Here is a 26023-nt window from a genome sequence, read left to right on the forward strand (position 1 = left end):
CTGTTATAAAATTAGCTCATGTTTTCTTCTAGCAATTTATGGTTGTTTTTCAAATGTTTATACTTCCTATTTACAATGCAAATTATTCTGGTATAAACATGAAAAAAGAATCCCACTTCATTTTTTCTATATAATCTGCCAGTTGTTCCTATATGCATTGATGTCTACTTCTTGACTATTCTATTAATTCATTTGCCTACTCATGACCCAGTTTGCTAGCATTCTATTTTAAGGATCATATTTTGCATCATGGTTTAATTGGACTACACATCACCACTCCTACCCTTCACTCTTCTTTTTCAGAATTTACTGACTGTTCTTCCAAGTTTGTGTAATCATTTGAACTTTAGAAACTGCTTCAATGGTTTAAAGAAAACCATTGAAGCAGTTTCTAAATGGTTTATAGAAATTTGTAATTTCTACAAGGATCAAGTTAAATTTATAGATTAATTTAGCAAGAATTGACATCTTATGATGTTGAAACTTCCTACCTAATGGTATGGTACGTTTTTATTTATTCAAGTCCTCTAAGTAACATTTTTAAAGTATTCATTGCACAGATCTTATCCATTTCTTCAGTTTATTCTTTTTAGTTACTGTTATAATGAGGCTCCTAGCTATTCTATTGCTTATTATTCCAAAGAAGTCACACCAATTTTTATAGCTTACTACTAAAATAACACTCATTCCACACATAAGCACAATCAAGTGATTAAGAGGAAATTAATTTTAAAAATAAAAGAGAAATTTTAACCTTACACCCACATATTTTATAAACCACGATGGGTTACATCATGGCTACAGCTGCCCAGCTATAACCACAAGCTGATGTACAGGAAAACCATGCCTTATGATGGGGCCAGAGGAGCAGTAAGCAGGGGGCAGACAAGTCACAAACAACTGTTCTTTTGCAATTCTGACCACATATGTGTAAATTACAGCTAATAATTCTTACAAAAATGAGAACCAAAAAAGGTCCACATATATATGGTGTACTAGGGATAAACCAATATTTAACTATATAGGAGAAAACTAAGGTGGAAAGATAATTTTTGTAAGGTAAATACTTTTACGTAATTTCAAGTACCATATTTCACAAATTTTTGTGTAACTGAATTAAATTTAACTGTCAAACTTTTATTCTACTACTAATTACACTTTTAGCCTTTTTATTAGGAAGATGGAGAGTATCACTAGACATCACAGAAAAAATTAGGTAGTAACTGCATTAAGATTGAGAATTCCTGGCTAAGAGTTCTTTACTTGAAGACAATCTACTGCTCTAATGCAGAGGTGGGGAACGTGCAGCCCTTGGGCCATATACAGCTGTGAGATCCTTTGGTCTGCCCCTGCCAAGGCAACCACAGGCAGGACTAGAAATTCAATAAATTTAGGAGCTTTTTTCATAGCTAATATTTAAGTTGATAATTCTGTACGGCCCTCAAATGATATTATAAATATCCAGATGGCCCCTGGCAGAAAAAAGGTTCCCCACTCCTGCTAAGGACTCAGAATAAACAGAAGTAAATGTGGAGGGAGATGGTTCATTGCAGCTCAAGATATTTTCATTACTCCAACTCCATAGAACATCAGTATAAATAAAACATCTATTATTGGAATCATAAGAAACTGATAACGCTGGATGTCTATGGGGAAGGAAACTGGGTGACTAGGGGAACAAGTATGGGAGGGAGAATTTTCACTATATCCCACCTGTGCCTTTTGAATTTTGAACCATGTAAATGTATTAACTATCCAAAAATATTTAACTTTAATATCCCATTGAACCCTAGCCAGTTTGGCTCAATGGTTAGATCATCAACCTGCAGACGGAAGGGTCCTGGGTTCGATTCCGGACAAGGGCACGTACCTCAGTTGCAGACTTGATCCCGGCCCCGGTAAGGGTACATGCAGGAAGCAACCAATCAATGTGTCTCTCTCACATCGATCTCCCCCCCCACCGAAAAGCAATGGAAAAAATATCCTCAGCTAAGGATTAAAAAAAAAAACAAAGAGCCCACTGAACATTATAAGTAACCAAATGAAGAACACTTCTGAATCTTCTACAAACCACATTTAAAGACACTGTCACTATACCACTCAAATTCCCTATGTATGAGAATTTGCTCTATAAATGCAGGTTAAAATGCAATGTCAGGAAGTCCATTTCTAGGTCACTTACATGTGTTCTTTATGAGTCACCATAAAGCCATTATTCCTATCATATTTTCCTTTTTCTTAATTTTAAGCTAACCCTTAAAGAGCTAAATTTTGTGGACTACTGCTCATTCTTGGAACATCTCTTCCACTGACCATTTTTAATTTTTATCTGATCTATTTCATATATTTTTAATGTAGGATCTCATAAACTATTTCCTTAAAGTAAATAAAATAAAAATTATAAATTATTCTTGATATTCCTTTTTTTTTTTTTTTAACTATTAAGAGGGCAAAACAAAAGTTACTCTGTAGTACCTCTTAAACTTTTTTATTTTAACAATTTAATCCTAAACTTGTCTCTCAGCTGTACCTCAAAGCATTTGGAGAATGAAACAGCCTTACTACACCCACCCAATAAAGTATGTAGAAAACATGGCCTTTTCACTCATGAAATTATAATGAATTGTAATCTGCCATTTAACAACAGAACACTCTAAAAGGAAAACTTTTAAGAGAATACTTTTAAAAAATTACCATAATCTTAAAACTATTTTTTTTTAAAATTGAGGTTAAATACACATAACATCAAATGAACTATTTTAAAGTGAAATTTGGCGGCATTGCGTACATTCACAATGTTGTGAAGCCACTACCACCTCTAGTTCCAAAACACTTTTATCACTCCCCCCAAAAACCTCACACCATTAAGCAGTTATTCTTCATCCTGGCCCCCCACCTCCACCATCTATGGGAAACATCAATTTGCTTTCTTCATCTACAGATTTACCTATTTTGAGTATTTCATACAAATGGAATCATACAATATATGACCAAAAGGTCTGGCTTCTTTCACTTAGCATGTTTCTGAGATTCATCCACATTGTAGCACGTATCAGTAGTTCATTTCTTCATATGGCTAATAATAGTGCATTGTGTATATAAACTGTAATTTGTTCATTCATTGATGGATATTTGGTTGTTTTTATCTTTGGCTATCGTGAATAGTGCTAAACATTTGTATATAAATATTTGTTTCAGTGCCTGCTTTCAATTCTTTTGGATATATATCTAGAACTTGAATTGCTGGACCAAACATAATTCTATGTTTAGCTTTTTTTTTTTTTAATATATCTTTATTTCAGAGAGAGGAAGGGAGAGGGACAGAGAGATAGAAACATCAATGATGAGAGTGATCACTGATCGGCTGCCTCCTGCACGCCCCTGAGTGGGGACTGAGCCCGCAACGAGGCATGTGCCCTCACCAGGAGTCCAATGGCGATCACCTGGGTCCTATGTCAATGCTCAACCGCTGAGCCATGCCCGGCCGGGCTATGTTTAACTTTTTGAGAAATCACCAAACTATTTCCACAGTGACAGAACCATCTGACATTCCCACTAGTTTTGAGAAATCACCAAACTATTTCCACAGTGACTAAACCATTTGACAATCCCATCAGCAAAACACAAGGTATCCAATTTCTCCACACCCTCACTAATATTTGTTATTTTGCATTATTTTATTATAGCCATCCTAATGGGTGTACAGTGTTAAAACTAGTCTTAAAATGTCCTAATAGTTCTCTGACTTCAGAAGGAACACAGAATGCCTGATCAGTAAGATCGAGAAACACTTAACTCCAACTTATTCCTCCTTCCTTCCCCACCGCCTCCCAGAGAACTCAAATAACAAGACTTTCTGCCAGGAAGTAAAAATGTATTGGATGTCGAGAGAATGAGAAGACAAACCACGGATGGGAGGAAATACTTGCAAAAGACACAGCTGGGAGTTCTGGTAAAGACGGTGGAGGAGTAAATGCTGTGCTCACCTCTTCCCACGACCACATCAAGATGACAACTAAATTACAGAACCACCGCCCGGGAGAACCACCTGAGGACCCGCCGAATAGAATGCCTGTGATTAGGGACCAGGAGGCCGCGCTGAGCTGGACGTCACTGTGACTGGGAAAAAAGTCTTTTGCTTCTTACAATATTAACATCCTTTCACCATATGACCCAGCAATCATGCTCCTTAGCATTTACAAAAGGGGCTGAAAACTTATGTTCACACAAAAACCTGCATATAAATGTTTATAGCAGTTTTATCATAACTGCCAAAATTAGAAGCAACCAAGGTTTTTTTCACTAAGTGAATGGATAAACTGGTACTTCCAGACAATGGAATATTCAGCACTAAAAAGAAATGAACTATCAAGCCATGAAAAAACACAGAGGGAGGGGCCTTAAGTGTACATTACTAAGTGAAAGTAGCCAATTAGAAAAGGCTAAATACTGTATGATTCCAACTATAAGACATTCTGGAAAAGGCAAAACTGTGGAGACAGTAAAAAGGTCAGTGATTGCCAGGGGCTGAGGGATGAATAGGCACAGTCCAAAGGATTTTTAGGGAAACTATTCTATATGATGCTATAATGGTGGATACAGTTATTATACATTTGTCAAAGTCTATAAAATGGCCCTGGTGTGGCTCGATTGGCTGGGTGTCATCCTGTGCACCAAAAGGTTGCTGTTTCAATTCCTGGTCAGGGCACATGCCAGGGTTTCAGGCTCAATTCCTGGTAGGGGGTGTGCAGGAGGCAACTGATTGATGTTTTTTTCTCTCTCTCCCCCCTTAAAGATCAATAAAAAAATCTTTTTTAAAAAATCCATAAAATGTACACCACCAAGAGTGAACTCTAATGTAAACTATGGACTCTGGGTGATAATAATGTCAGTGTGGGGTCACTGACTCTAACACAAGTACCACTCTGATGGAGGATATTAATAGTGTGGGGGCAGAGGATATATAGGCACTCTCAGTACTTTCCACTCAATTTTGCTGTGAACCTAAAACTGCTCTAAAAAATAAAGTCTATTTTTAAAAGTATTAAAATATTTTTTTAAAGTACTGGATATATAGAATGCCCCAAGTGCTAGCAGGTAAATATAATCTAACTTAATTCTCACAATAACCCTAGAAATAAGATGTTGTTAGTGGATGCGTTTCTATTTTACACTTGAGGAAACTGATTTAAAGAGGGCAACTCAGACCTGAACTACTGACCTGACTCTTAACACCATGTTCTTTCCACCACACTCTTGACTTCATCTGCCTGCTGTAGCACTATCCAGCATTATTAGCTAACACCCATGAGTCCTGGAAATCTGCAACTGAATAAAGAGTGAATTACATATAGCTTCAGCTCTATAGCACATGGTTTAAATTTGCAAAACATGCTCAGTATATACAGTAACATCAATCACAACACTCAAACTAACAAGAACATTATCTTCCTCTCTACTTTTCTGGGTAGCCTGAAGCTGACGGATGTTTATAGCTGGTTTATGAACTGTGTGGCTGCATTACATGCTAGCAGCTATATCGAGGTTCACTCAGTTCTAAGCAAGCAGAGCCTGGAAGTCCTCCAGATCCACATACTCAACCTTAAGAAGGATACAGGGCTATTTGGGTCCCTTTGCAAATTAATAAGCACTTCCACTAGAGGAAGGTAGCTATACAATGTAAATTCGCAAAAGTAACAAATAATCAAAGGGAAATAAAACAAAAAGGGCAGACTTAATTTCTCATCCACCCACAGTGCTAAAAAATAACCGAATTTTTATCCTAGCCCATTAAAAGAAGTGGAGAAGCAGCCTTGTCATTTAAGGGTCAGAAGCAAACTCAGCAGCTGTGGGAGATGAGAGTCTTGGCAGTGGGAAAGAGGGCCCAAAATAGACATATTAAACACAGCTAGGTGAGAGTTCTGATCAGCACATATTTTTAGTAATTGCACATTTAAAACTTTCATGTGTCCAGTTCAAAATTAGTCTATCAATCTTTTAAAATGCCAGAAAAATTATTCCTACCCCACAACCATCCTCACAATCACCCTCACAATGGAAATAATCACATGTTCAAGGCCCAGCACTGATTTTCCACTGCCCTGTAACCTTGAAAATTCATCTTGACAGTTAATTTTCACTCTCACCATTCACCTTCAGTCATTCTGCAACCCCTTTCTCCTGTCTGACTTGTGGGTGGCTGTAATGGTGGAGCAGCCTAAGGAAAGCAGGAAGGAAAGGAAGAAGAGAAATGTGGCTGAGATTCCCAGTGGTCTCCCAATATCTGTTCTCAGCTTCACCCTTGGGAAGCTGAACAAGGGAGCTACTTGCTAACTAATCAGATTGAGTGGAGCTCTCAAGTAAGACTAAACTTGACCACACCTTGTTTCAGGTCACAGATGTCTTTGCTGGTATCTTCTATTGCTGTCAAATTACTATATTACAAGTCTGCTATTATCTACCTCTGTTGGACATCAAGAATCAAGAAACATATTTTAGATGATTGTAAAACATCAGAAAACAAGACTGGTATAGGAAACAGTAATAGTTCTTACGCTGTCCTTGTAATCACTGCAACTATAATTGAATTTAGAACTTACTAAGGTTTTGCTCTCATCTAGAAGCTCAACCCCTTTATTCTCTAGCACTGAAAAAACCCTGGCATCATTTCAAATATTTCGAACAGCAGTCCAACCCGTTGTTTCCCTTCTGTAGAAACTTTCTGAAAACTAAATATTTGCATTTTTAAATATTTGTACATTTACTAATAGCAATTTCTAAATAAACTGCTAATGACAGTTTCAAAATCTAAACAACAGGGAATCAATACGTAAATCCTACCCATCCTTTTGAGGCTCAAAGCAAATGATTACTGTGTCACAATCTGTAATGGACCATTAGTTAAATACAGGATACTAAAGGAACACTTAGTATAAAAATATAAATTTACAACGAACATAAATATAATCCTAGAAATTTCTTTCAAAATGATTTCTACCACATCTGCAGTTGCATTTCAATTAATCAAAAATCACTGTATACAACATAAATATGTCCCACACTTCAAAACCTAATAGCAAAAGATAAACGATGAATATCTCCATCTTAACTTTTTATTAGTGAGAATTAAAGGTTACTCATACCTGCAACGTTATTTACTGAAAGATAATTGCAAAAAGCATCCTGAAATCTCATCTTTCATCATTCTGAAACAAAACTATCCTAAAAATATGAAATAAACCAGTTTTTTAAAAGTCAAAGATAAAAATTCCAAACATTATATTATGTAAGCAAGTTTTGTCTATTTTGTAAGCCATAATGTATTTCAGTGTGCATTTTTTTTTCTTTTTTAATATATCTTTATTGATTTCAGAGAAAGGAAAGGAGAGGGAGAGAGACAGAAACATCAATGATGAGAGAGTCATTGATCGGCTGCAGCCCACAACCTGGGCATGTGCCCTGACCAGGAATCGAACCCTGATCGCCTGGATCCCAGGTCGACGCTCAACCGCTGAGCCACGCCCGGCCGGGCTCAGTGTGCATTTTAATATGTGTTAGGTACCAAACAATTCATTTGTTGACAAAAAAAGCACTTTTCTTATGTGATTATTTTAAACTAAATTATAAAATGTGAATTACCTGAAGGAAATGAAGGAAAGGTAGAAATATATTTACATACTGACATTCCTTTATTCATTCATACTCTATTTCTTTGTAATGTGTACGTGCCTGACTCTTGTCTAGAAACTAAGGCTACACTGGGAAGCAAGACAGAGGAGACCACTGCTCTGTTGGAGTCAGTGTTAAGGAGGAGAGTCATGTAACGGGTAAATAAGGTAAGATCAGGCAATAGCAGGTGCTTGAAAGAAAATGAAGGAGCATGCTGTGACAGGGTATGACTTGGAGAGCTACATCAGAGAGCCAAGAAAGGACTCTTTGAGAAAAACTACAAATTAACCTAGTGATTAATCTTTTACTTAAAATCATTTATTACATGCTACCTCAGAATGGTGAAAAGATTTTAAAAATTCCTACAGAATATTAATGCTAGCCATGAGCTGGGCAGGTACACAGAGGGTTGGTCTTCTCAGGAACCTTATGAAGTATCACACTGCTAGCTGGTAGAGGCTCCAAGGGCCGGAGACTAATCCTGACCTCTCCATGGGATGACTCACACAGGTGCCTGTGCCAAAATACATAACACTCATAATCTTGGACACAAGTCCCAGATTACCTACAGGCAGTTTACTATAAGTATTACCTGAAAGATTAAAAAGAAATAGTTAAATAAAGCCCTGAAACGTAATATTTAGAAAGTGTACATTTTTTTCTCATTTATTTTTAAGAATTGGTGACTTCTCAAAGAGTATGTTAAGTATTACTCAAAATCCAAGCAGATTATTCCCAGAATATTTCTGACAACTTGCACCTGCCCTAATGGGTAAATTTGGTTTTGCTGTCGTCTTGGCAACATTCTGCATAGAAGTCTCCAGGATGTTCTTCAAACCCAAACACTAGTGTATCCTTTAGACGGGTTAGGAGAGCACAGTTCAAATTCAGCTTAGTTCTTGGGCCTCAGTGTGAGAAGCATGCTGTCCTGTAATCTGGAAAAAGGCACAGAACTAGACATTTGAGGGGGAGATAAGATGGTGAAACTGGTTGCCTTCTTCCTTCCTGTGCTTGGCCTTCACACTGCATCAATATCAATCACCCGAGGTTCAAGTCAGAAACCCAGGAGTCACCAGGGCCACCTTCTCCCTCTCCTTCACCTCTCGTATCTAACCTGTTACCAAGCCCAGGGGATCTCTATATCTCTGAAATCTGTGCACCTCTCTCCACCCAAGTGCCACTAACCTGATGCAAGGTATTTACTTGACAGGACTGCTATATTACACTGTCTAACTGGTTTCTCAATATATATGCTCTCCCCTCTCCAACCTATTTTCTATTCGGCAGCCCAAATTATCTTTCAACACTATAATCTGGTCAAATTTCCCACTCACCCCTGCTTTTTTTACTCCTCACCTGAGATAGAAAGGGAGAAACATCAATGTGAGAGAAACATCGATCTGTTGCCTCCCAAACATGCCCATGATCCAACTGGGGATAGAACTTACAACCTAGATATGTGCCCTGACCAGGAATTGAACCTGCAACTTTTTGCTGTACAGGACGACACTTCAACCAACTGAGCTGCCTGACCAGGGCTCACCCCTGCTTTTATTGGCTCACCCTTTAAATGGCTCCTATTACTTTGAAAATCACAACTATAACCATATGGGTGAAACTCCAGATGAAATAAAATTGGCCAACTACTGATTAAAGCTGGAAGGTGAGTACAACAATGAGTTTATTATACTATCTCCCTTCTGTGTATATCTGAAATTTTCCACAATAAAGTGTTAAAGAGTAAATAACAACCAAGAAACAAAGACCCATCGCCAAAGACCATGGCTGATAAGCACCTCCACGGTCTGGCCCCACCCACCTCACTTCATGTTTGTTCTCTGCACCTCTAATCCCACTGGCCTAATTTCAGTTCCTCAAACACAGTACACTCCCTCCTGCTACAGTTTGCATGTGCTGATCCCTCAATGCGGAATGCCCTTCCCAATGCCTAGTTAACTCCTATTCATCCTTCAGAGATCAGGGCAGCCTTCCCTAAGACACCCCTGCCCACCCTGTCCACATAAAGGTCTTTTGTCAAATGCACTCACTGATGTTCTTTTCCTAGATAGTGGCACCTCAGTTTGTGCTCAAACATTTCTGATTGTGATTATCTGTAAACTTCATAAGAGCAGAATCCATATTTTTGCTTATCAGTGAATATCAAGCATCTAACATAGGACGTGGCAGAGAACCAGCTCTTTATAAGTGGTTGTTGAGCCCCAGCTGGTTTGGCTCAGTGGTTAGAGCCTCTGATTGAGGACTGAAGGGTCCCGGGTTCGATTTCAGCCAGGGGCACATACCTCGGTTGCAGGTCCTGGTTGGGGCACATGCGGGATGCAACCAATTGATCTGTCTCTCTCACATAGATGTTAATCTCTCTCTCTCTCCCCCTCTCTCTCTGAAAAGCAATGGAAAAATTATCCTCAGGTGAGGATAAAAAAAATTTTTTTTAAGTGGCTGTGGAATAATCTATTACCATTTAAGACTATCAAGGCAACTGCTTTTAAATTTTGATAAAACATTCTAAATTAAAAAAATATATGTTATTTTGGTCTCAGTTTCGCTCAATTTGCTACAGAGAAATTGTTCATATTTATTCCCTTTGAAGAGCCTTTCATTTGAGATACTGGAGTCCTCAACATTCCTGTGATAAAAGTATCATGATTACCAACCAAAAATAACCACACAAATCCACACCCTGGTCTCTCTTCACTCTTTATAGTTGCTTCTCCTCTTCCCTCCTCCAATCAACATCAAAGAACCAGGAAACACTTGGGGATAAATTCCCTGCCAGAGCCCACGAGCTTCCTTCAGTTTCTGCTCCAGATGGCTGGCATACAGACTTCTAAGAGAGATGCTTCAGCAGAGCCCCAGGACTTCACTCGTTTTGCTTTCCAAGTGACCCACCACTAACATTCCTTCTGCAATGTATTCCAGGATCATCACAGTGCCATTTAAATGGGTTTATCTTTTTTATTTTATCAAAACTTCTGAGTGATAGGCAAAAAGCAGAAGAGATTAAAAATTAAATCTGATTTAAATAAGTTTGGTTATTTTATCATGTTAACATTCAGTGTAACAATTCATGTAACTAGAGAGTGACATCTTGAACATTAATTTCAATATTTCTTAGAAATACAATGCTGGGACTAAAGACCTTTAAGTGCTTAGGACCCTAAGAAATAAATGGCCAGCCGGGCCGGGCGTGGCTCAGCGGTTGAGCGTTGGCCTAGGAACCAGGAGGTCATGGTTCGATTCCCCATCAGGGCACATGCCCATGTTTCAGGATTGATCCCAAGCCGGGGCGTGCAGGAGGCAGCCAATCAATGACTCTCATCATTGATGTTTCTATCTCTCTCTCTCCCTCTTCCTCTCTCTCTCTGAAATCAATAAAGATATATTTTAAAAAAATAAAATAAAATTTAAAAGCAATAAAATAGCAGGCCAGGAGACTCAATTCATCAAAAAACAAAAAAACTATCTGAAGCCTCTGGCACAGGCTTCACCAACTAATTCAGACATCATTAATGCAGATTTATAATTGAGAAGAAGCCAAGTAAAAAGTTAACTTTTATTCTATCTATGACCTGCTAAGTAAATCAATAGTAGAGTCCAAAAAAAATTTAGACACCCTCATTTGAAAATAATCCATGTTCACTAAAAATCACTCCTGTCAGCTAAAGCTAGATGGTGAGGACCTTCACTAAGAAATGGTCTAATGCCATGTATATATGTATCTATGAATCAAGAAAGCTCCATAATACCCAGTTCAGACTAAAAACTGGCATTATTACTGGCAAATAAATCTGAATTAACAAAGTCCTTGAAATACAAATATAAGAGGAAGAAGGACCTACTATAGTTTTAAGTAATATTTTTAAACACAAAAGTGGCCTTTAACACCAGAGCAAGAGTAAGTAAACCTTAAAATTCCTTTTTAAATATTTGGGCAACATTCTACATAAATTTTAATTACTAAAAAGTATAACAGTAAGACTATCTACTCAAAAGCTGAATGAGGGCATTGAAAGATCTTCATGCATTTTTAGAAACTTTTTTGCCAAGTTCAGTAAAAAGGTTTAACAGAAATTATCTTCCAATCTAGGAAGGAAAGTTCTGAAGACTGTCTTATCACTTGCTCATTATAAAAGCAGGGTTAAAAGAGTGGACCTTCTGAAAATTAGGTCATTCTCTACCTACAGGAAAGGCTGCATTTCAATTTCAGACACATGGGACCTGTCTTTAAGGAAAGACTCAGTAGCCTATTACAGTGTTTATTTGCTGACTGTCACAAGTCTCAGATGTTTGCCTTTGTATGTAACCAATTCCTCCTGCAATCAATTAGTCCCATTCTGGTGTTTATGGAGGCTGAGCAAGTTGGTTACATATACCAGGACACTTATTAAGTAATTCCTCTTCTGTTTTTCTCTTTAAGAAGTGTGGCTCTTTGTGTGGTAGCTACTAGGAGAAGATTTAAGTGATGGCCTGGACTGTCAATTAACAGTATATATATGTATGGCTTCTATGTGGCACTGACCAAATGTTTAATTTAATAAACTATTCAGTGTGTCTATGCCACCTCAAGTGTCAGGGCCCCTGAGAAGTCTGTTCATGTCTATCGTTCCACAGAACTCAAAGCATCATATTCATTATACAACTCGCCTGCCAATCTCTTAAAATGTATAGAGCACTTTTTAAATAAGTCTTCTCATTATCTGTCAGCATACTGCCTACTGGTGGAATTAGGTGACAGCTTCCAGTTCTATGTTCAGGAAAAAGCTTTGACTACACACATGATTTTTCTGATAAAGTCTAAGATATACCCCAGCCATCTTAAGGATTATTGTCAGTCCACAACACAGCACTAATTCTGCAGAATGGGCTATGATCTTCCTGTGCACAACCAAGGGGATTATCATTATCAAGAAGCTCCCGGATCATCAATCCAGGATACAAAAGAAATAAGTCAGAGTACTAAAACTCAACCTACATAAGTGTAAGAGTTTACATGCAGGAAAACAAATGCAATGCTCAGCTAATCAGCCTGATTACTTTAGCAGGGGTAGGCAGCTCTTTCTGAGCAGTCACTGTGCTACCAATAAGTGACCCACAAAAACAAGTCCCATAAATCCTGGATTTAGCCACACAGCAACAAACTCTCTCCACATAAGAGTGAGAAAAGGAATGATCGTCTGTTCTTTTCAAACTTACACATACCAGCCTAGGGCAACATTTACAAATACAAAAAAAAAAAAAAAGACAATATGTGAATGACACACTAAGGATCAGGAGCAAAGAACTGCAAAAGCATGTATGATGCGGGCTGGGTTTTGTTTGTTTTGTTTTGTTGGTTCTCCTAAAGTTAACTGTTTACAGGCTTTGATTATATACTTTAATAATGAAGATGAATTTAGATTTCACACAAAAGAGCAAATACAAAGCATACTTTCAAATGTATACTAAATCACTCTTATTAGACGAAGCCCTTAAATAGTTCTGGGAATGGACGATGACTCAACAAAAGTGTGGTGTATTAATTTGTCTGCTTTTCTTCACTAGAAACAAGTTGGCCATTGGTATAACAGATCTGCATCATATATCAAAGTTCATTAACATTTTACATAACTGATGGTTATTGTTTTCATTAGTGTTACTAGCACATAAAACAAAGAGACCTGATATAATCAACTGTTTCTACCCTTCTGTTTTTCAGTTAATAAATTTTTCTAACGCCTTTGAATATTATTTACAACAGAATTGTAAGGAATAATATGACCATTAAGACAAGGAAGTCTAAGATAACATTTGACTGTGAAAGCTAATCATTTGAGCACATATAAGACATCACACCCTAATTAAGCAGTACACTTAAAAATATTCCTTGATATAAAAGGTAAAATGTAAGAAATTTAAATAAACTTAAAGTAAAATGGAAGCTATGTAATGGTTAATTTTAAAATTCACTTGACATAACCAGCTGTGAAAATCACAAGTAGCCTAACTTGTTGTATTATATTACCCCAGACTGTTCTTTTGTGGCTTCTTTGCCATTTCACAGCTATACTTGATGTTGCATATTACCCTTAATTGCCCCCTCCCCCGCCTTGGTTTTTGTTTTGCTGAGAATACAGAGCAATGTAAAAAGAACATCCACATGTTTCCATCTCTACATGCATCTACCTAACTGAATCCATATCCATATACCTTGCCTCTCCTGGTACCATGGAGGAATTATCTGTGCTCCAAGTGAAAACCAACCCCTCCATCTGTGCATGAGACCTTCTCTCTGCCCTACTTAAAGACATTGCTCCAATAATTCTCACCCTCTCTTTGGCACCATAATATTACAAATTTCTTTACTGATTATCGGGAGAGAGAGGAAGGGAGAGGGAGAGTGAAAGAGAGGAGGAGAGGGGGAAAGAGAGAGAAACGTCGATTTGTTGTTCCACTTATTTATGAATTCATTGGTTGATTTTTTTTTTTTAGAAAGTGAGGTTTTCAAAAATACTTGTTTTTATTCATTTTGAGAGAGAGAAACATCGATGTAAGAGAGAAACATCAATCTGTTGCCTCCCATATGCACCCCGACCAGACACAAAACTTGAAACCTGGGCATGTGACTTGACTGGGAATCAAACTGGGGACCTTTCGGTGTACGGGACTCTACTCAACCAACTAAGCCACACCTGCCAGAGCAAGTGGTTGATTTACAAGATACACTCTGACCAGGGATTGAACCCACAACCTTGGCATATCGAGATAACGCTCTAACCAACTGAGCTACCCAACCAGGGCCTGTAACATCACATTTTACTTCTCTACCAGACCAAATAATTTCCATTAACATAAAACACTATAATTTCTCTTCTTATGAAAAAATAAAACAAAACCCTCTCTTGACTCCACATCCCCTCCTATCTACTGCTTCACTTTATAGCAAAATTATTCAATAAAACTGTCTATTATTACTGACTTATATTCTTTTCCCACTCTTTCCTGAACACACCTCAAACAGAATTTCCTTTCCTGTTGCTAAATTCAGTAGTCAATTCTCACAATCCTACTTGCAGTCCTTGTCATGATGACATTCACACTGACTTGAATAAATTTTTCCTGAACACATACTCCTGGTTTTCTTGCTCCCTTGCCTGCTACTCTTTCCTTATCTCCTCAGCCTCTAAATCATGGAATGCTGCAGGGCTTAGTCCTCAGGTTCTTATCTTCTACACCTACTCGCTCTCTTTGTGATTTTATCCAGGCTTGTGGCTTAAAATACCACTGATAGGCTGACAACTTCCAAATTTGTCTCTCTAGCCCAAATTTATACCTCTCCCCAGAATGCCAGTTTCTATATATAGCTGATCTTCTCTCCATCCCAAACTTGTTCCTTCAGTAGTCTTCTCCATTTAAGGAAATAGCAGCTCCACCCTTCCAGTTACTCTGGTCAAAAACCTTAGGACCATTCTTTTTTTTTGGGGGGGGTGGGTACCAAATTACTTTATTTGAAGGAACGGTACAAATGAAAGACATAAGTGAATGATTTGGTACAAGTTATAGAAAAGGTAAAGGTAACTCTAACATGCAGGTACTGCTCTGGTGACCAGGAAGTCACCCCGTGGCTATGGGAAGCCAGCCTAAGGCTCAGTTCTCATCACTGTCTCCCAGGGTGTGCTTGTCAAAAAGATACTCTGCCATGCCAGTTTCAGGGGCCCCCAATCTACGCAAGTTGGTTACGTGGTCACCCAATTCTTTGATGGATTTCACCTGCTTGTTCAGGTAGTGAGTCTCAATGAAGTCACACAAATGAAGGTCATTTTTGTCAGTGGCCAGTTTGTGCAAGTCCAGTAGTGACTGATTCACGCTTTTTTCCAAGTGTAATGCCCACTCCATTGCAGTCAGCCCATTCTCCCAGTCGTCCCAATCTGGTTTCTTGATATCCTGAAGGTAGATTTGGCCACCTCGTTGGTTCTGCAGCTTCATCAGTTTCTCAGCATCTTCCCTCTCCTCATGAGACTGGTGAAGAAAATATTTGGCAAAGTTCTGCAAAGCCACATCATCTCGGTCAAAGTAGTAAGACATGGACAGGTAGACACAGAAAGCGCAGAGCCCAGGTTGATCTGGTGGTTGATGGCGGCCCCCGAGTCCTGGTGGTAGTTCTGGCGCACCTGCAAGGTGGACCCAGTCATGCTCATGGTGGTGGCTAAGGTGAGGCGGCTGTGGCGCTGGAACAGTGGCACGGGGCCTTGGGGCTGTCGGAGGCGCTGTGAGGAGCTGGGTCTGGGCCGCTGGCTGGGACAGGTAGAGCGCCGGGTTCCGTCCAAGCACTGTTGAAGCAGGAAACCACGGACACTCTCCGTGAAGACTGTCAGGACCATTCTTGACCAAACTCACATCTCACAGCCAATCAACAAAATTCCACCTTCTCCCTGGCTGGTGTGGCTCAGTTGGCTGATATTCATCCCAAGCACCAAAAAGTCACAGATCTGATTCCCAGTCAGGATTAAGTGGAAGCTACACTGACACTCTCCTGGGACCAAACTGGAATTACAACTAAAATATAGAAAAACATCCTGAATAATCAACTGAAGATTAGTTGGAGAGCACCCTCATAACCACAGATGGAAAATGGAGATGGCATAGAGACTGGCAGGAAGTGCGGAGGCACAAGAGGGCTGGCTGGGCTCCCACAGGCAGCAGCTGAAGGTCTGAAGGGATATCTCATCTGTGGGGGGTTCCCACTGAGGACTCTGGGGTATAAACTCCAAGCTGGGCTCCCCAGCCCAGAGCACCAGAACTGAGAAAGGTGCTCACATAGCATCTGGCTGTGAAAAACAGTGGGGTTTCTGTCTTCCAGGGAGAAGTGGCTGGAAATACAGGCACCCTCTAAAAGTGCGAATGCACAAAGTTTTGTGTGTAGCCACTCACTTTGCGCTCTGGCAAGAGAGAGGGCAGAGTGGATCAGAGGGGTGTGAGAAGAATCTAGGGTTGCGGGCTCTGGAGATAGAGCTTGGAGGGCACCCATCTGGACTCCTGTGCTGTGTCATTCCCCCATACTACAGAGGATATCTTTCTCAGGCAGACATTTACTATTCATGCAGCTTTTGCCTAGAGAGGAAGCAATTGCCCCACCATGTTGGAAAACCTCTCACCCCACCCTATGGAGTTTCTAAAGCCTGAGGCTCATTAAGAGACTGACTAACAATCAGCCTCTGGGTGCACTGAGTCTTTGCCTGATTTGCTTTGGACCAAGCGCTTGGAAAAGCAGACCTTGGTGTGCATCTTGATCCTTTCCAAATGCACCCAGCCACAAGCTGTGGGTTGCAGAAAGCTTCAAACAGGGTTCTCAAAGCCAGTCACAAACAGCGTCTGACAATGGCCCACACCAGAGACCATCCAAAAGACTGGGAGTCCTAGCAGATCTATCTAATACACAGAAACAAACCCAAACAGGCAGCCAAAAATGGGAGACAAAATATGCTGGAAGGAATAAACAGCAGATTAGGGGAAGCTAAGGACTGGGTCAGCGAATTAGAAGAAAGGGTAGGAAAAAACGACTCAGAGAACCAAAAAAGAAAAAACAATTAAAAATCAGGACAGTCTAATAAGGGAGCTGTGGAACAAGAAACATAACAATATTCCATCATAGGAGTTCCAGAAGGGAAACAAAGTGAGCAAGGGACAAAGAACCTGTTTGAAGAAACAATGGCAGAAAACTTCCCTAACCCGGTCAAGGAAAAAGTCACATAAGTTCAGGATGCACAGAGAGTCCCAAGCAAGAAGAATCCAAAGAGGCCCACGCCCAGATACATCATTATTAAAATACCAAAAATTCAAGACAGAGAGAATCTTAAAGGCAGCAAGAGAAAAGCAATTCCATAAGGCTGTCAGTGGATTGCTCATCAGAAACTCTATAGGCCAGAAGGGAATGGCATGAAGTATTCAAGGTAATGAAAAGGATGTGAAACCAAAACTACTCTATTTAATAAGGCTATCGTTCAAAACAGATGGTGAAATAAAGAGTTTCACAAACAAAAAAAGGCTAAAGGAGTTTATCACCACCAAACCAGCATTGCAAGAAATGTTAAAGAGACTACTGTAATAAGGAGAGAGAGAGAATGAGAGAGAGAGAGATAAAGAAAGAAACATGGGCATAAAGAATTAAAATGGCAATAGATAAGTACCTATCAATAACAACCTTAGCCTGGCCCATGTGGCTCAGTGGCTGAATATTGACCTATGATCCAGGAGATCAGGGTTTGATTCCTAGTGAGGGCACATGCCCAGGTTGAGGGCTCAACTCCCAGTGGGGAGCATGCATGCAGGAGGCAGTCAATCAATGATTCTCCCATCATTGATGTTTCTATCTCTCTCTCCCTCACCCCTTCCTCTCTCTGAAATAAAGATTTTTTTTTTTAAAAAAGAAGCTTAAAAATATAATAATAACCTTAAATGTAAATGGAATAAATGTTCAAATCAATAGACATAGGGTAGCTGAATGGATAAGAAAACATGACCCAAACATATGTTGTCTACAAGAGACCCACCTCAGAACAAAAGAATCACATAGGCTGAAAAAAACCAACAAACTTCTGGAGGACTTAAAGGTAGAGCTGGACAGCAATACAGTCATAGTAGGGGACTTTACCCCACTGATTTTACTGTATAGATCTTCTAGAGAAAAAATCAAAAAGGAAACAGGGACTCTAAGTGACACACTAGATCAGATGGACTTAATTGACATTTACAGAACATTTCACCCCAAAGCTGCAAATATACATTCTTCTCAGGTGCACATGGTACATTCTCAAAGATAGACAACATGTTAGGACACAAAACAAGTCTCTAAAAGTTCAAGAAGACTGAAATTATATCAAGCATATTCTTGGAATTACACCATGGAATACTATGCAGCTGTAAAAAAGAAGGGTCCCTTACCCTTTGAGACAGCATGGTGGGACCTGGAGACTACTATTACTAAGCAAAATAAGCCAGTCAGAGAAAGACAAGTATCACATGATCTTACTCATATGTGGAATCTAATGAACAAAATAAACCAAAAAACAAAGCAGATCCAGAGACATACAGGCATGGAACAGACTGACCAATCTTAGAGGGAAGGAAGGGGTGGGGAGGTGAGTGGGGAGAGAATAACCTAAGAACTTATATGCATATATGCATAACCCATGGACACAGACAATAGTGTGGTAAAGGTCTGGAAGGGGGAGGGGAGACGGAAGGGATCAATGGGGGGGAAAGGGACATCTGTCATACTTTCAACAATAAATTAAAACATTAAAAATAATTTTAGTTATCATTTACACCTGCTATAATTCCTATAACTGGAATATTATCCAATATATTAACTTCAAATTTTGAGGCTTTGCTTTATGCCTAAACATGCAGTACATTCTATTGTCTTGTTTTGCAATTGTGTGTGTGTGTGTGTGTATTAGAATAGTTTACTGATTCTGAGAGAGTGAGAGAGAAACATCAATGTGAGAGTGCAACATTGACCGGCTTCCTCCTCCATGCCCCATCAAGCCCAAAACTGGGGCGAATTTGACCGGGAATCGAACTGGCAACCTCCTGGTGCATGGGACAACTCCCAAACTACTAAGCCACACAGGCCACGGATGCAATATTTTTAACACTTAAAAACTTCTCTAAGTTTTAAAATTTTATCTAAAACTGTTATATTTTAACATTTTGTGACTTTAATATTTTATTCTCAAATAAAAGAAAACATGTCTATAATTTTTTCATATTTAAGGATGGATAATTTCCTTAAGAAAGGAAGATCGGAAGACTTGATTTCTCAATTCAGTTACAGCATCCATGTCTAAAAATGCTAAAAAAGATGAAACTGACAGTATCAGCAAGTTGTCTAATTTCTAAAAGACAAGCATCTTACCCCAAGGAAAGTAGATGAAACTGTAAAGAAGAAACAAAAATACGATGGGAACTCTTACACTTACCTTTAAAAATGCTAATAATTTACCTTATTGTGTCTTATGCAACAAGACATTATCTAATATTATGATTGAGGCATCATTCTGAGACTATTCAAAGTTCATTTTAAAAAATGAGCAAGTTTTATACATCATGATCAAGTGGGAACTATTCCAGGCCTGCAAGAATAGTTCAACGTCTGCAAATCAATCAATATGACACAGCATAGTAACAAAATGAATAAAAATCATATGATCTGCTCAATAAATGCAGAAAAAGCACTGATAAAATTCAATATCATTCATGATTAAAAACTCTCAACAAGTGGGCATAGAGAGAATATACCTCAACGTAATAAAGTTCACTCACATATGACAAGACCAAAGCTAACATCATACTCAAAGGTGAAAAACTGAAAGCTTTTCCTCTAAGATCAGGAATAAGACAAGGATGTCCACTATCACTACTGTTATTCAAAATAAAATACTGGAAGTCAATTAGGCAATAAAAAATAAAAGGCAATCAAATCAGAAAGGAAAAGTAAAACTATCAGTATTTGCAGATGACACGGTGGTTTTTTCTTCCTAAGGAAATAATTTAACAGTAACAAAACACTATTAGCACAAAGTATAACAATCTGATTCGGGCAATCAAATACTGGAAACAACCTAATTATGCATAGGGAAAGTAATTTACTATGCAACCACAAAAATGCTCATTATGAAGATTGTGGCAACATGGAAAATGGTTCTGATGCTAAGTTTTATTTATTTGGTTTTTTAAATTTAGTTTCCAATGACATGGTCAAATATATAAAAAACCTGAAAACTCCACCAAAGAAAGAATAAACCAATTCAGTAAAGTTTCAGGATAACAAAGTCAATTTATAGCCTGGCTGGGCATGGCTCAGAGGCTGAGTGTCGACCTAGGATCCAGGCGATCGGGATTCGATTCCTGGTCAGGGCACATGCCCGGGTTCCGGGCTCGATCCCCAGTCGGGGGTATGCAAGAGGCAGCTGATCAATGACTCATCATTGATGTTTCTATCTCTCTCTCTCCCTTCCTCTCTCTGGAATCAATAAAGATATGTTTAAAAAAAAAAGATACTACCTTGAAACGTAGTACAAAAATCTTTTTAAAACAAAACAAAGTCAATTTACAAAAATCAATTGCATTTCACCCTGGCCGGTTTGGCTCAGTGGTTTGAGCAACAGCCTGTGGACCAAAGGGTCTCAGATTTGATTCCCAGTCAGGGGCATGTAACTAGGTTACAGGTTCAATCCCTAGCCCTGTTTGGGGTGCATGTGGGAAGCAATCAATCACTGTGTTTCTCTCACACCGATATCTCTCTCTCTCTTTCTCTCTCCCGTTTCCTCTCCCTTCCACTCTCCCCTAAATCAATGGAAAAAATATTCTCAGGTGAGGATTAAAAAAAATAAAATAAACTGCATTTCTATACACTAACAATGAACTACAAGAAACAAAAATTAAGAAAATCCCATTTACAACTGCATCAAAAAGAATAAAATACCTTGGAATAAATTTAAGGAGGTGAAAGATCTGTACACTAAAAACTATAAGACACTGATGAAAGAAACTAAAGACACAAATAAATGAAAAGGTATTCCATGCTTATGGATTGGAAGAGTATTGTTAAAATGTCCATACTACCCAAAACAATCTATACATTCACTACAATGTCTATCCAAATTCCAATGACATTTTTCACAGAAATAAAAAAAATAATCCTAAAATTTATATGGAACCATAAAAGACCCCAAATAGCCAAAGCAATCTTAAGAACAAAGAACAGCCCGGCCGGGCGTGGCTCAGCGGTTGAGCATCGACCTAGGATCCAGGCGACCGGGGTTCGATTCCTGGTCAGGGCACATGCCTGGTTGCAGGCTTGATCAATGACTCTCTCATCATTGATGTTTCTCTCTCTCTCTCCCCCTCTCCTTTCCTCTCTCTGAAATCAATAAAGATATATTTTAAAGAACAAAGATGGAGGCATCACTGCTTCCTGATTTCAAACTATACTACAAAGTTACAGTAATCAAAACAGAATGGTATTGAAATCAAAACAGACACACAGATCAATGGTACAGAATACAGCCCCAAAATAAACCCATGCAGTTATGGACAATTAATTTACAACAAAGGAGCCAAGAATATACAATGGGAAAAGGATAGTCTCTTCAAAATCTAGTGCTGGGAAAAATGGGCAGCCACATGCAAAAGAATGAAACTAGACCCCTATCTTACACCATACACAAAATCAACTCTATTAAAATAAAGACTTAAACATAAGACCTGAAACCATAAAACCTCTTAATGAAAACAGGGGGTAAGCTCCTTAACATCAGTCTTGGCAATGAATTTTTTGGATTTGACACCAAAAGCAAAAGCAACAAAAGCAAAAACAAACAAGTGAAACTACATCAAACTAAAAAGCTTCTGCACAGCACAGGAAACCATCAACAAAATGAAAAGGCAACTTATCAAATGGAAGAAAATATCTGCAAAACATTTATCTGATTGGGCTAATATCCAAAATACATAAATAACTCATACAACTCAATAGTAACCAATCTGATTAAAAAGTGGGGAGAGTATCTAAATAAATATTTTTTTCAAAGACGACATACAAATGACCAACAGGTACACGAAAAGGTACTCAACATCATCAGGGAAATACAAATCAAAACCTCAATGAGCTACTTTCCCAAGGAAACACTAAATGGTGAGAGGAAATACACAAATGCTACAGGAGAGCCTGGTGGCCCAGGGGGCCCTAGAGTGGGGAGGCTACTGCAGCACCCAGGGCCAAGGTCTCGGCCAGGGTTGGGGCCTGGGCCCAGGCCGTAGAGCTTGAAGAGGCAAGGCTGAGGACAAGGAGTAGATTCCAGTCACCAAGCTCAGCCACCTGCAAGGACATGAAGATAAAGTCCCTGGAGATCTACCTCTTCTCCCTGCCCGTCAAGGAATCTGAGATTATTGATTTGGGGGCATCCCTGAAGGACAAGGTTTTAAAGATTAGGCCTGTGCAAAAGTAGACAAGCGATGGCCAGAGGATCCAGTTGTTCTGGGTGTTAAGTGTTCAAAGGAAATAGCAACTGCCATCCATGGGGCCATCATCCTAGTCAAGCTCTCTATTGTCCCTGTGAGGCAAGGCTACTAGGAAAGCAAGATCAGCAAGCCCCACACTGTCCCTTGCAAGGTGACCAACCACTGTGGTGCTGTGTTGGTGCGCCTCATATCTGCCCCCAGGGGCACTGGCATTCTCTCAGCCCCTGTGCGCAAGGAGCTGCTGCTGATGGCCAGTATCGACAACTGCTACGTTTCCATCAGGGGCTGCACTGCCACCCTGGGCAACTTCACCAAGGCCACCTTTGATGTCATCTCTAAGATCTACAGCTATCTCACTCCCAATCTCTGGAAAGAGACTGTGTTCACCAAGTCTCCCTCTCAGGAATTCACTGACTACCTTGTAAAGATCCACACCAGAGTTTCTGTGCAGAAGACCCAGGCTCCAGCTGTGGCCACCACATAATTTTATGCAAGAAAAATAAAGTGAATTAAGTATGTTAAAAAAAAAACACACCCACAAAAACCACAATGAGATACCAGCTCAGACCTTAAAAAGACAAGAGATAAGTGTTGGATGTGGAGAAAAGGGAAGTCCTGTGCACCGCATGTGGGAATGTAAATTGGTGCAGCCACTTTGAAAAACAGTATGAAAAAAACTAAAAAACTAAAAACAGTGCTATATGATCCAGTAATTCCACTTATGGGTATATATCCAAAAGAAACAAAATCACTATCTCAAAGAAATATCTGCACACTCATGTTCACTGCAGCATTATTTACAATGACCAAGACATGAAAACAACCTAAATGTTCACTTACTGATGAATGGATAAAGATGATGTGGTGTGTACACACACACACATATACACACACACACACACAGGAATATCATTTAGAATATTAAAAGAGGGCAACCCTACCATTTGGAACAACATGAATGGACCCTGAGGTCCATACATGTGAAATATGCTATGTGAAATAAGTCAGACAAAGACAAACTCTGTATGATCCCACTTATATGTGGAATCTAATAAAACCAAATTCATAGAAACACAAAACAGATTGGTGGTTGCTAAAAGCAGGGGTGAGGGTGGGGTGGGAGGTGGGGAGTGAACATGGTCAAAATGTACACACTTCCAGTTATAAGATAAATTAAGATGTGGGGATGTAATGTGCAGCATGATGACTACAGTTTAACAATACTGTACTGTATATTTGAAAGTTAAGAGAATAAATCTTAAAAGTTCTCATCACAAGAAAAAAAGTTTTTGTAACTATGTTACAGTATAGAAACCAGGCAGACACTACCTTAACCAAGCAATGAAGGTAGACATCATCAGTAATAAGACATACTGACATTACGTGCCCTCTGACATGATGCATTGCAAGGGCACATCACTTCTCTGATATTATTGCCAAAAATGCATGCCCTCAATCTAATCGAGAGAAAACGAGGGACCCACATTAAGGAACTTCTATAGTATGATTCACTATGTATCTGTGCACAGCTCCATTTTCTTGATACTTCAAAACAACATATTGCAAGATGCTGAAGGCAGAAGCAGGTGTGAAAGCCCATCTACCTTCAATTAATCCAGACATTAGAAAGATCTGTCAAACATGTAAAATACCGCCACTCTGTTCACTAAATCTCACACCTGTTTCTTATTAATAAGCACTGGGGGGAAAAGATGGCAAATGGAGGGCGGTAATTCTTTAAAGGGGTTGTCATATTTTTTAAGATGTGTACTTTGTGAGGCTGGAGAAAGAAAACCAATAATTACTGTCATCGCCAATACGATCTTCTTTTGGGATTTAATGATGCTATCTACAACAGCAAATAAATTCTTTCATCCACTCAATTGGCACATAACCATTAAAAATGTGTATGCCAAATTCAGATTAGGAAAGCATTATATATGAAAAAACATAAAATTGTGTATAAATCAATCACGATGTTATAAAAACTAAAAACTATACTGACTAAAGTAAAGAACTGCTTCCATGTTTTGAAGGAAATTATTTGAAGGATGAATAATATTTATCCTCATAACAATTGTGGGCCTACTTTGTATTAGAGCAGCAAAGAGGAATAAAACTATGAGCTAGAGAGACAATTAGAACTCCAGTAACTTATAATATAGTAGGCACAAAAAAGGGGTGTTTTTGCCCTGGCTGGTGTGACTCAGTGGTTAGAGCATAGCTCATGCACCGAAGGGTGTCAGGTTCGATCCCCCACCTGGTCAGGGCCCATGCAGGAGGCAACCAATCGATGTGTCTCTCTCACATCGATGTTTCTTGCTCCCTCCCACTCTCTCTAAAAATCAATGGAAACAATATCCCCAGGTGAGGATTAACCAAAAAAAAGAGAGGTGTTTTCCAAATTTGCTCTAATGAGTGTGAAATATCTTTATCATGGAAGACAGACTAATAAAACTGCCTTCAAAAATATTTGATTTTGAGCCCTGGCCGGGTGGCTTGGTCAATTTGTTGGAGCATCATCCTGCACACCAAAAGGTTGTGGGTCTGATTCCAGGTCAGGGAAAATATTCCTAGGTTTCTGGTTTAATCCCCGGTCAAGGCACATACGGAAGGCACCCAATGTTTCTCACATCGATGTTTCTATCTCTCTCTCCCCCTCTTCCTTTCTAAAATCAATAAAAAACATATCCACGGGTGAGGATTTAAAAAATATGTGTGTGTGTGTGTGTATTTGGGTTTGGCCTTCAAAATTTGCCCAAAGTATCAATTTTTCTGATAAATTCACCTTTTTCCCTCAATACATGTGTGCTCAGCTGCAGCTAATGGTGATAAAAGAGCAACAGATGCTGCCAAAGTAGGTCTAGATTACTCTTCTATAATTGTATCACAGACTTTCATTCCACCTGCTTTGTTTCATTTAATGTTGATGCTGGGAGTCAGAAGTACATTTTTATTCAAATTTCTTCCATTTCACTTGTTTAACTCCCTTTGTAGATCTGTCAGAAGAAATTCATGTTCTTTCCTCCCTTTGTACACATTATTTTACCAGAAATATCACAGTAGACAGGTTTGAACATCCTTTTGGTTTCAGTTCCCTTATCTCTCTGAGGAGGCAGGATAGATCATGTCTATTCTTTCAGGTCTACAGATTTAAAGATTCTATAACCTCAGGTCTTACCTCCTTCCATAAAGCTCTTTCGCAGTAAACTCACACTGCTCCATTTGCTATATTAAACCCTCTCTCCCAGTTCCTGTATTTTTGGATCACATGCCATGCTAAAGTCTATCTTTGTGTAGCTGTGTTAGGCTGTTATGATCAGGATCGGACTTTGCT

At 39.0% G+C, this 26023-nt stretch overlaps 1 protein-coding gene and 2 pseudogenes across 1 annotated transcript in view; 1 reads left to right on the forward strand and 2 right to left on the reverse strand.

Annotated features, from left to right (window-relative positions):
• The window catches only part of NUDT3 (nudix hydrolase 3), a 96221-nt gene that overhangs the window by 52880 nt on the left and 17318 nt on the right, over window positions 1-26023 (reverse strand). The gene's annotated exons all lie outside the window — the stretch shown is intronic.
• Window positions 13807-15772, reverse strand: LOC107545576 (ferritin heavy chain pseudogene; annotated as a pseudogene).
• Window positions 22379-23170, forward strand: LOC107545603 (small ribosomal subunit protein uS5 pseudogene; annotated as a pseudogene).

The sequence above is a fragment of the Miniopterus natalensis genome, chromosome 5 (genome assembly GCF_054644295.1).
Source record: "Miniopterus natalensis isolate mMinNat1 chromosome 5, mMinNat1.hap1, whole genome shotgun sequence".
Taxonomy (NCBI): domain Eukaryota; kingdom Metazoa; phylum Chordata; class Mammalia; order Chiroptera; family Miniopteridae; genus Miniopterus; species Miniopterus natalensis.